Source organism: Miscanthus floridulus, chromosome 7 (genome assembly GCF_019320115.1).
Source record: "Miscanthus floridulus cultivar M001 chromosome 7, ASM1932011v1, whole genome shotgun sequence".
In the NCBI taxonomy this organism is placed as follows: domain Eukaryota; kingdom Viridiplantae; phylum Streptophyta; class Magnoliopsida; order Poales; family Poaceae; genus Miscanthus; species Miscanthus floridulus.
In genome coordinates this window covers 64,873,641-64,886,596 of record NC_089586.1, presented here as the reverse complement: position 1 = coordinate 64,886,596, position 12,956 = coordinate 64,873,641, and positions in this window count along the sequence as shown.

Sequence of the window (12,956 nt, the reverse complement as noted above, 5' to 3'; positions counted from 1 at the left end):
TCTTTTCTCGGGTTCATGTCTTTCGCAGATGTGTAACTGTTGGTTGCTTCCGAGGGACTAATCAGTGTGTTGGGTTTTTTTTTATAATAGTTCTGCTAATACACATGATTTCTTCCTTCTGCTTTCTTAATGTAAGTAGATTGTGCTCCTGCTCTTATCTGTATTCTTTTTGCTCTATACTGCAACATTGATTGTGCTTCTACTTTTCTCAGTTTTCTGTTCTCTAGTGTTACAACCTCTTCTACTTTTCTCAGTTTTCTGTTCTCTGTGTTACAACCTCAATCTATAGCTGTAAAATTATTCCCTGGATTCACATTTTTACGGTTATTCACATAAACATCGCGCCTTGATTGTGCTTCTACCTTTCATCATTGATTAGTTTTTTTTTTCTTTACATCTTTCCTTTGTTGATTAGTTCTAATCTAGCTATTAACCTACGCTCTGGTCACGGCTTCTCGTCCTCCATATGGCCCTTCAATTTCCTATTTTTCCCCTGTCCGCATAGGAGCAACGATAAGAGTTCCTGTGATTAGATTTGGCTATGATGCTTCAATTCCATGTGAGGATGTTTTTCGTGATTCATCGTATGCAGGTATGTTTCCCATTTACCAATTGTTGTTACTTTCTCTGGTACACGCAGGTTCTTTTCAGATCTAACTATGCTATTTGTACAGTTTCTATCAGCCTTCAATATGTTAGAACGCCCCTTCCTAATTACTATGGCTGAACATGTTTATTTGGGACATGTGAGATGTCCTTGTCGTTCATTCTTAGTCAACCTCCAGTCTGATATGTACCTTTTTTACACTACTAGGCATATCACTATCACATTACTACAATCATATCTGTGAGGTAACCGTTGTTACATGACCTGGTCGTTATCTTGTGCTTGTATATTCAGGTCAAAATTGTCAGTTTGAAGCATATTTTAGCCACACCAGAAGTTAAATTGATGAATTGACGGAACAAAAGGTATGGGCCTTAAGGTGCACATATATATTTGATTTGCCAACCTTTTCCAGCAGCTTGGCTTTTTGGTTTTGGGGATCAACTAATTGGTACAAGCAACCACCAGATAAAGCTTTTAGGTTGATGTATATACCATTAGATAGAGGTCAGCTAATCGACACATCTATCGTTTTAGTTTTTTTAACAAATTTGGATATCTAAGATGTCGTGTACACCACACCTAATGAAGTACATCTTTCGTGGTTTTATTGATTCTCAATCTTGCCTTTCTTTATCGGCTTCACATTCACGCTTGCTTTTTTTTAAACTAACGCAAACTTGATGGGGTTTATTCTAGCTATTGCTTAGTATGTCATTCCTTTGCTATACTCTGTAATTTCCATGCCTTTTTGCCTAGCTTCATATGTTTCTTCCAAGAATCTGCTACTACAGGTTCCATATATAATAATCTAAGACAGTCTAAATTAGTATATTTTCTCCTCTAATACTTATGTTGGTTGGTGGTTTACATAGTCCAAATTGAAAGCACAGGAACGGCCTCCTGCTAATTTTCAGTGTTTGTACTTGCAGCGCTAGAGCAGAAATCGTCCATCATGGTATGTTCATCAGCCCAACCTGTCACTTTGGACCAACAGTCCTCTACATTAAACTCCTAAGATTGTTTCCATGCAAAGATTAAAAATATTTTTTCCCTAAGCCTTAACTAGGTGATTTGCCGACGCGCGCGAGGACACATACTATATGATGGGAAAGTCTTCCGCGAGCTGGGGGGATAGGTGCTGCAATCAAGTGCAGTGTTGCTGCTTTGTTGATGATGATAGTGGGTCACCTAGGTGGACTCCTCTTTTACATTTGAAGTATTTCCCTAGAACACCATTCAAGAACACCATCTCTCTGGGAATCCCATGTGTTGCGTAACCTAGATGATAGTAGAGTGTTCCACAGTGTCAAAAGCCTTAGTCTAGCTTTAGGATGTCCCTTCTTGACTGATGACATTGATGGACGACTCAAAGCACCAGGCAAGACAGCTTTGTATAGTGTGTGAACGAATGTAGTCATACTAGTTCCGGTGGATCAGTCGGAGAATCACTGACTGGAGTTTGTCTGATAGGATCTTAGTTATCACTTTGAGACTGATGTATAGTAGCGAGATCGGTCTAAAGTCACTTATAGTTTCTGGGTTACTTCCCTTAGCTTCTAGAGTAACAAACGAATTGTTGATGCATTTCTAAGTTAGCTGCACTCAGAAAGAACTCATTATAGAGACCGTAGTAGTCGTCTTTGATGATGTGCCAACATTTGTTCAAGAAAAGGAAGTGTTGAGAAATTTTTTGCCTAAACTTGTTTCCAATCCCCAAAGTCGTAAGTCTCTGATATGAAATCCTTTCTTTTGAGCAAAACATGGAGAATCTCTAGGAGTTTCTTGGGCTCGTTTCACCAAACTATTGGCTTCCAGTCTGGATCTTGGGATCTCAAAACTTGTTCTTTTGCAACACATCATTCTGGGTTTCAATACTGAATCTGCCAAATTCCTAGATTCTCCATTAGAGGCTCTTTTCCCATCGAACCTCGAGCGAAGGGAGGACAATTCTTAACAAAATACTTGAAAACACTCCTGACGTTGGGAATTATGATGAGTTTCTCGATGAAGTATCCAATGAGCCCATGGGATTTTTTACAAGCAAAATCTATCGATTCTTCCAATGCCCACCATCAGCATGTTCTCTGAACCTACCTTCCAACCCAACCTAGATCCTTATGATCCTTCATGTGCTTTTCCCTATGATTTTCACAACAAAAAATTTTAGGATTTTTGGAATGTTCATAAACAACCAAGAGAGGAAAAACAACTACAACAAATGGAGTTTAAATAGTTGGAGGAGGTGGAGGCCGCTATAGAAGTTGTCGGTGCAGAAAGTGACCAACTAGTGAATATTTGTAGTTTTGCTGTACATTGTGATCGGAGGTGGCCTAGCACTCAATGACACAGGATTTATACTGGTTCAGGCAACGTGCCCTACGTCCAGTCGGGCTCGGTCGGTGACTTTATTCCTGAGCCCAAGTGCTTGAAGTTTGCAGTGGGGTTACAAATGAGAAGGATAAAGATGGGGTGTACAAGAGGTCCGGTTGGCTCCGGTCGGAAGGGCCAAGAGTGACAGGAACTTCGCTATGAGCTAAGTGTTCAAGTGGGTGCTTGATGTCCGAACCTGGCGGTTCTATGGTTGTGAGCTATCGATCTAAGGAACTCTGATCAACTGGAATTTGTCTCTTTTGTTGGAGGAAGCGCACCCCCTTTTATAGATGAAGGGGACGGCTTTACAAGTGAGAGGGAAAGGGTGCGTATGTTACCGAGCCTTGTTGCCCATGCCTACCGAGCCTTGTTGCCTACACCGGCGGGTACAAGATAATGGTAGGCGCCTACAACACTATTGATGTTACTGTAGAATGTCAGATGCATGTGGGAGGTCGTGCTGCCTTCTTTAGGGACGGTAGACATCGATACCTGCAAATATTGTTTGATGCCTAGAGGCATGTGAGGAGTCTCACCACGTTCACCCGGTACGATAAATCCCGACGCCCATAACACTATCGATGCTTAGAGGCACGTGGGGGGGGGGTCTTACCGTATGGGAGTTTTTAGTGGAGCCTACAATACTGTAGAGAGAGATGTCGGCGCCTACAATACTATTTGTATCACGATGGCTGTAGAGTACTGTTTCATGTAGGGTATGGTCCCTGGTACAGTGGTTTTAACTTGTGAACCTTTCCTTGCTTTTCTCCGCACGTCTCCTGGTTCCTACCAAGTGGGCATCCTCGGTCGGATGGCTCCAGTCGGCTTTGAGTGCGCCGGTCGGAGAAGAGCGGTGAGCAGGGTTCCCACGAGCCCCAATCGGAGGGATGCGGGGTCAGAGTTGAAAGTATCGCTTTGGGCCAGGCCTTCCGATCGAAGAGGGCGTCCAGAGGCGTCTAGAGGCTGAAGCGAGTGCTCTGATCGAAGTGGTGGGCCGAAGGGGTCGACGAACGAGCATCGGTCCTTTTGGTCCAGACCTTCTGGTCGGCGACTAGGACGTCCTTCCGGCCTGTTGTATTTAGACTCTTGGGCCAAGCCTTGGTGCGGAAGCCGGTCCTCGAGGGACCCCGGGTTTATGAACCCGACAGGAGCCCTCGAGCCCCCGAGCGATTCGGGTCAAATCGTTCGGGGGATTTTTGTCTTGTCGATGGGTGCGCGCGAGCGCACCCGCGGGTGTAGCCCCCGAGCCCCCGGGCGGTTCGGGTGGAACCATCTGGGGGGTTTTCTGTGTGGAGGTTTTCTGTTTTGTTGGTGGAATTTTGTCGCCTGAGGCGTCGTTGTGCAGCCGAGGTGGTTTTTAGTTTGTTTTGAGAGATTGGGTGAGGGAGCTTGTGGATCCAGGCATCGGTGCGTGTCGTGGGATCGAGCGAGGGAGTCAGTCTTGGATGAGACAGAGCTCACTGATGCTGGCATCGATGTGCACCGTGGGATCGAGCGAGGGAGTTAGTCTTGGACAAGAGAGCTCACTGATGCTGGCATCGATGCGCGCCGTGGGGTCGAGCGAGTCGGAGTCGTGTTTTGGATGAGACAGAGCTCACTGATCCTGGCGTCGATGCACGCTGTGGGATCGAGCGAGGGAGTCAGTCTTGGACGAGACAGAGTTCACTGATGCTAGCGTCGATGCGTGTCGTGGGGTCGAGCGAGTCATAGTCATGTTTTGGATGAGATAGAGCTCACTGATCCTATCGTCGATGTGCGCCATGGGATCGAGCGAGGGAGTCAGTCTTGGACGAGACAGAGGTCACTGATGAGCGCTGTGGGATCGAGCGTGTCGGAGTCGTGTTTTTGGATGAGACAGAGCTCACTGATCCTGGCGTCGATGCGCACCGTGGGATCGGGTGAGGGAGTTAGTTTGGGCGTGAGAGAGCTCACTGATCCTGGCGTCGGTGCGCGCCGTGGGACCGAGCGGGTCAGAGTCATGGATCCTAGCTCGGCGCAGCCCGGGTGGCTAAGGTAGTTAGTTTTTGGGATCAGACGAGGCGACTAGGCGGCGCTAGTGGATCCTGATCATGCGAGTTCGGAGTCGTGGTCCCTAGTTTTCGACGTGAGTTCAGAGTCGCGGTCCCTGGTTTTTTGGAGCGTAGTCGGAAGTGTAGCTGGATGACGTGAGTTCGGAGTCGACGCGAGTTTGGAGTCGCGGTCCCTGGTTTTTTGGAGCGCAACCGGAAGCGTAGTTAGTTGGTTAGTTTATAGATCAGAGGAGGCGGTGCTCACGGATCCTGGCGTCGGTGTGCGCCATGGGACCGGGCGAGTCAGAGTTGTGGATCCTAGCGAGTTCGAGGTCGTAGTCCCCGATGTTTGTCTTGAGCCCCCAAGCCCTATTGGGCCTTCGTAGGGGTCGATGTGAGTTGTGTGCGTTACCCCATCCTTGGTTCCTCACAACCGGAGGGGCTGAGTCTTGTCGCCTGTCCCGATCGCTCAGGCTCGAACGACGTCGCTCGGTGAGTTCGCTAACGGGTATGATTGAGTGGAATCCGGGTCCATCGTTCGTGATGGGGTCGGCATAGCCCTCTTGTGACATTCCACTACTCCTTTTACCTACAACCCGATAGATGTCTAGGTCGTTCTGGAGACCGACCCGGGTGGCCTAACGGCCTCCCCTCGATGGAGATTTTATGGGCTTGGCGAGAGGTTCAGGATCGAATGAGAAGGTTGAGATGACCTGGTCTGCTAGACCGGGCGAGGGCCGCACGGGGCTCATCTATGGTTTTCTCCCCTAGCTCTGTTGGCTGCTCATGTCGAATGAGGCAACCGCCGCTTTGTGACGCAACATGGAGCGTTGTGATGCATTTCGCTGCACGTGCGATGCTTAGTTCCTGAGCCCCCGAGCGGTTCAGGGCCCGAATCGTTCGGGAGGCGCGGGTGTATGGAATGAATACATGTATGGATGTATGAAATGATTGTAAGAAAATAGAGGGGGTTGGTAGTGCTCACCTTGATGGCTTAAGTGACGGGGTTCGGAGAGCTTTAGTCGAAAAGACTAGGACCTGCGCTCGTCAATCGTGGGTGAGTCCTTATGTGAATAGTTTTTGTATTAATGAACATATGCTCACCTTGATGACCTGAGTGATGGAGTCAACATGGCCCGCATGGGGCGTTCCTTTGCTTCCAACCTTGGTGGCTGCGCCCCTCCCAGGAGCTGCCTTGACTGTATGAGAAGGTTAGGAGCTCCATGTTCTTCTACTGAGCATCTATGGGTGCGACGCCCTTGAGGTACCCGTTGCACTTGCCGAAGCCGAGGGAGCAGATCCCTTGCGGTCGCAGTAGTATTTACAGTAGTAGAAAATGTAAAAGTTAAGTTTGTGGGTGAGTCCCCATGTGAACAATTTTTTGTATCAATGAATACATTAGCACTGCCCTTGTGATAGAACCACGATATCCGTTCTCTATTTATATCCTAGTATAATCTTCATTTTTATCCCCTCTCTCTCATACCTACCCATTTGTCCCATAGGGTGCGACCTTGGGAGTCCGGGGCATGGCCCGTGGGGCTCGACTATTCGTATCCATAGGGAAAGGCGGGGTGCGTTCGGTTGGGAGTAAGAACAGAGTTACGTAGGGTAATCAAAGACATAAAATGTGTTTCCGTTCGGGGACAAAGTTGTTTATTATGCGATAGTAAAAAGAAAAGGTGGTTAGACCCAATTTAGGGGAAAAAATGACATAGTTGTTCAATGTTCCAAGTGTTGGTGAGAGCATTGCCGTTGTTGTCCTCTAGTCGATAGGTGCCCGGTCGGATTACTTCGATCACCGTATAGGGCCCTTCCAATGGTGGAGAGAGCTTGTGTTTTTCCTTCATTGATTGAGTCCTCTGGAGTACGAGATCACCGACTTCGAGTATCCTTCCTCTGATCTTCCTTTCGTGGTACCTGCGGAGAGTTTGTTGGTAGCGAGCGAAGCGAATGACGGTCGTTTCGTGGGCCTCTTCGAGTAGGTCGATCGCGTCTTGTTGAGCCTCTGTGGCTCGGTTGCGGTCAAAAGCCTTCACCCTTGGTGCGCCGTGGTCGATGTCGGAGGGCAACACTACCTCAGCTCCGTAGGCCAGGAAGAAGGGTGTGAATCCCATGGATCGGTTTGGGGTCATTCTTAGGCTCCAGAGGATCACTGGGACCTCTGCAACCCATTGCCCAGCATACTTGTTGAGTCGGTTGAAGATGCGTGACTTAAGTCCCTGGAGGACCATGCCATTGGCACGTTCAACCTGACCGTTAGTTCGTGGATGTCTGACCAAAGCCCAGTCAATCCTGATACCGTATCCATCGCTGAAGTCTAGGAACTTTCTTTCGGTGAAGTTAGTCCCGTGGTCAGTGATGATACAGTTAGGAACACCGAACCGGTAGATGATGTCGAGGAAGAATTTGACTGCCTCCTCCGATCGAATGTTGGTGATGGGTTTGACCTCTATCCACTTGGTGAATTTGTCGACCACTACGAGTAGGTGAGTGAAACCGCCTGGGGCCTTTTTGAGGGGTCCTATCATGTCGAGGCCCCAGATCATGAACGACCAGGTGATGGGGATGGTTTGGAGCTCTTGTGCCGGCAAATGGGTTTGCCGAGCGTAGAACTGGCATCCCTCACACCTGTAGATGACCTTCGCATGTTGTAGCGCGGTGGGCCAGTAAAAACCTTGGCTGGCTTTTCTGACCAGCGACCTTGGGGCCGCGTGATGCCCACAAACGCCAACATCGACCTCGAGGAGGAGCTGCCTCCCTTGGTTGGCAGGGATTGATGGGCTCCATTTGTAGAGCTCGTCACCGAGCATGACGAAGGTCTTGGCGTGTCGAGCGATCTATCGTGCTTCAGTCCTTTTGGGTGGGAGAACCTCCTCGAGGAGGTAGGCGAGTAACGGTACTCTCCAGTTGTTTTAATCGAGTGCCAGCATGGTGATGTTCGTGGGTGATGTCATCATGGAGGTGCTAGGATCAAAGCCCCCGAGAGCTGGCTTGACGCTGGGGTCGGAGCCCCCGAGCGCTGACCGGGCGTCGGAGGCCCCGGGCACCGGCTGGGCGTCAGGGTGGGCCTAGATCGGACTTTCTAGGATGCGGGCGGATGGCTCATGGACGTCGTTGATGAAGACCCCGCTCGGGGATGGATCCCGCCTGACGGCCAGTTTTGTAAGGAAATCAGCGACATCGTTGTCCCTTCGAGGGATGTGATGCAGCTCGATCCCCTAGAATTTGTCCTTGAGTTTGCACACCTCCTGGCAGTATGCTGTCGTGAGGGGGCTTTTGTAGGAGGACTCCTTCATGACCTGATCAACAACTAGTTCTGAGTCATCGCGAACGTAGAGTCGCGTAGCTCCGAGCTCAATGGCGATGCATAGTCCGTTTGATAAGGGCCTCATATTCCGTGGCATTGTTTGAAGCCGAAAAGTGGAGGCGGATGGCATAGCGGAGCCTACTCCCATCCAGGGAGATCAGAACCACTCCAGCTCCTGAGTCGGGCGCCATTATTGACCCATCGAAGTACATTGTCTAGTACTCGTGGGTGACGTCCGGGGTTGGTAGCTGGACCTCCATCCATTCAACGACAAAGTCCACAAGAGCTTGAGACATAATAGCGGTGCAGGGGGTATACCTAATGTCATGGCCCATGAGTTCAAGTGCCCACTTGGAGATTCGTCCCGCTGCGTTGTGGTTGCGGACGATGTCTCCGAGCGGGTACGAAGTTACGACCGTAACTTTGTGGTCGGCGAAGTAGTGTAGGAGTTTCCTGGTTGCCATTAGCATGGCGTATAGGAGTTTCTACACCTGGGGGTACTAGACCTTGGGATCGGTAAGTACTTCTCCAATGAAGTATATGGGTCGCTGTATCCTAAGCTGGTGTCCCGGCTCCTCCCTTTCGACAACTAGGGCAGCACTCACCACATGGTTACTTACCATGACGTAAAGGAGGAGGGGTTCTCCCTGTTTGGGAGCGACGAGGATTGGGGCTGACGTTAGGGACGTTTTGAGGCTTTCGAGTGCCTGCTGGGCTTCCTCAGTCCAGACAAAGGCATCCGTCCTTTTGAGGAGCTTGTAGAGTGGCATCCCCCGTTCTCCAAGCTAGGAGATGAAGTGGCTTAGGGTAGCTAGACAGCCGGTGAGCCTTTGTACGCCCTTAACATTGCATATGGGGCCCATGTTGGAGATGGCCATGATCTTTTCAGGGTTGGCCTCGATGCCATGTTCGGACATGATGTATCTGAGCAGCTTCCCCTTCGGAACCCCCAAAACACATTTCTCGGGGTTCAGCTTGATGTTGAACCTTCGGAGGTTCGCGAATGTCGTGGCTAGGTCTGCGATCAGGTCACAAGCTTTGGCTGTTTTGACCACTATGTCATCAACATAGACGGCAATTGTTGGTTTTGGCCGCTTGACTTGATTAGGCTGATCGAGCGGGTCGATTTGGTCGGCGAAGCATTGCTACATGCACCTTTGGTAGGTGGCGCCAGCGTTCTTCAGGCCGAAGGTTATGGTCATGTAGCAGTACAAACCATATGGGGTGAGGAATGAGGTTGCAAGCTGATCTGATTCTTTCATCACGATCTGGTGGTAGCCTAAGTAGGCATCCAGAAAGGAGAGGATCTTGCAACCCAAGGTGGAGTCGATTATCTGGTCTATGCGCAGCAAAGGAAAGTGATCCTTCGGACATGATTTGTTGAGTCTAGTATAATCAACGCACATTCTCCCCTTTCCTATCTTTTTCTTGACAAGGACAGGATTGGTGAGCCAGTCGGAGTGGAAGACCTCTCGGATGAATCCTGCTACCGGGAGCTTGACACTTTCTTCACCTATGGCCCAGCGCCTCTCGTCGTCGAAGCGACGCAGACTCTACATGGTGGGCTTTGAGCCTAGGATTAGGCGCAACGCGTGCTTAGTGACCTCCCGTGGTATCCTTAGCATGTCAGATGGCTACCATGTGAGGACATCACGATTGTCGCGTAGGAAGTCGATGAGCTCGCATTCCTATTTGGTCGGGAGCTGGGTCCCGATCCGAACTGTCTTGGTTGGGTTGGTGGGGTCAATCCCCACCGCCTTGGTTTCTTCGAGCGGGTAGAAGGCTGTCAATGAAGTTGGTTTCTTGTAGTCTGGGACCACAAGGGCCAATGATTCCTCAAGCCACGGGAGCTCAGACGAGTTGACGACCATCGTGATGAGCTCGTAGTGCTCGTGGTCGCACGCGAAGGCGTGTGAAAAGGCACTACTCACGGTGATGACGCCATTTGGTCCTGGCATCTTTAACTTGAGGTAAGTGTAGTTGGGGATTGCCATGAATTTTGCATAGCTTGGCCGCCCTAAGATGGCATGGTAGGACCTCGGAAAGTCCACCACCTCGAAGGTGAGGACCTCTGAGCGGAAGTTGGCTCGGCTATCGAACATGATGGGCAGATTGATCTGTTCGAGTGGGTATGCCTGCGCTCCTAGGATCACCCTATGGAAGGGGGAGCCTGCCAGGCAGAGCTCTGACCGGGGGACGCGCATGGCATCAAGGGTGTCGATGTATAGGATGTTGAGGCCACTGCCCCCATCCATCAGCACCTTGGTGAGGTGCTTCTTGTGGACGATGGGGTCGACGATGAGAGGGTAGCGTACTGGTCTCATGACGTGGGAGGGATGGTCCCTCTGATCGAAGGTGATCGGTGATTCCAACCAGCTGAGGAAGGAGGGGATGGTTGTCTCGGCGATGCATGCCTCTCGATAGCGGATCTTGTGCTGGCGCTTGGACCAGACGGTGTCGAATCCGCCAAAGATCATGATGCACTCCTTAGGCTCAGGGAAGCCATCTCTATCCTTGCCTACCGCGCCCCCCTTCTTGGCTACCGCCTCTTTGTCGTCTCCTTCCTTTGGCCCACCGGCCTGTCGGAGGAAGCGTTTGAGGAGCTCGCATTCCTTGTAGAGGTGCTTGACGGGGTAGGCATGGTTGGTGCATGGACTGTCCATGAGTTTGTTGAAGTGGTCAGGTAGTCCCTATTGGGGCTGTTTGGCCGTGCCATCGACCGTGGTGACCAACACAGAGCTGTCCAACCGGCATTGATCTTTTTTGTTTTTCTTGCCCCTCTGTGTGGAGGGGCCTTCGTCCGGGTCCGTGCGCTTGGCTTTGACCTTGTCCCAGCCTTTGCTAAAGACCGGTTCGACCACCTCCTCACCAGAGGCGTGGTTGGTGGCGACGTAGCAGGTCACGGGTGGTATGGGGTTTCAAGCAGCCAAGCTTGTGGATCACGGACTCACAATTTGTCCTGGTGAGGAACGCGCTGATGATGTCTGTGTTGATGACATCAGGGAGGGAGTTGCATCATTGGGAGAACCTACGGATGTAATCCCGTAGGGACTCGTTGGGCTCCTGTTGACAGCTCTTGAGGTCCCAAGAGTTTCCCGAGCGGACATACATCCCCTAGAAATTCCTAATGAAGACCCTCTTGAGGTCCGTCTAGTCGTGGATGCTGTCATGTGGAAGGAATTCAAGCCATGCCTAAACATGTCCGCCACGCAAATGGGAAGGTATTGAATGATGAAATAGTCATCATCCACTCCTTTGGCCCGACAGGCAAGTCGGAAGTCTTCGAGCCAAATGCCTGGGTTTGTCTCCTCGGTGTATTTGGTGATGTTGGCGAGCGGGCGGAAACACTACGGGAATGGTGCTCTCCGGATGCGTCGGCTGAAGGCCCATGGCCCCGAGCCCTTAGGGCTGGGGCTTTAGTCGTTAAGTTAGCGACCGCACCTAGGTCACGTTTCACCGCTCCCCTCGACGGTTCGTCTGAGATCCGTGTCGGCTGCCGCCGTTCGATGGAGATCACTGTTGTGTCGGGCCCGATGCCGGTTGCTGACGATGCTACGAGCATCCTGGTGCGGATCGGGTCGCTCGTGTACCGACGGTTGGTGTGGAGCAGGCGACGGGTTGGATCATGGTGCGACTACCGCTTCCCGAGCCGCGCCTAGCGGTTGTAGCGGCGAGTGGATGGAGTGACCCATGTGGCGCGTCCCCACTCCCCCGGTGGGGAGAGAGGGCATGGGTCGGAGTTGCGACGCGGAGCTTTCTACCTATTGGATAGCAGCGGCTTCTACCAGAACCCTACATGCTCCTAGGGGTCGATGGGCTCGGGAACGCCACGCAGAAGCATTGCCGCAGTAGCGATGTTCTAGTCGGCCTGGGTGAATTGTGGGAGATTGCTCCCCTCGTTCATGATGTCGTGTTGGACCTAACGGGCGCAACCCCGGGTGCCACCCGTCGGGCTAGGCGCATGGGGTGTAACATGTCGCACCAACTACACCGGTGTAGGCAGCGGCTGGTTCTGCTGTCGTTGTCGTAATTCCTCGGTGTGTGCTTGCGCAGACACGAGGGCCCCCGCACGTGGGTCCGGAGGGGTCTGAGTTTGCGCAGACTCCACAACCACTAGTGGCTGTCCCGCAGCGTCCGCCATAGCGCACTCCTAGGATGGACGGTGGTGGGGCGCCACATCACCGATGCTAGAACCGTCGCTCTCGCCCTCACCATTCGGGAGTTCATGCGAAACGGCAGGAACGTAGCCTACCATTCCCACAAATTTAGACATGAGGGGGGATGGTGCCAACATCTTTTGGAGCCCCCGAGCGTATGCATCCGTGGAGGACGCGAGGTCGTAGGGGAACCGATCGTACGGTGTTTGTGGCGTGGGCAGTACATTCCCTCTAGGTGATCGGTGGGAGATAGTAAATAAAGAGCGAATAACAATACGCATATTACTTATAGTGGGGTTTGAGCAGAGAGTTTGCTCAGAATGAAGCGCAGATGCCACGTCATCGAAGTCGCGCATCCTGGAGTCAATGGAGGACGTCCCTCCGATAGGTGTCGGGTCGCGAGCCTCCTCGTGGAGGTGTAGTATGCCGAGTCGGTCGACGATGAAGGCTAGGCTTCCGAAGAGGAAGGCCTAGGATAGCTCAAAAATTGGTGGAACCTG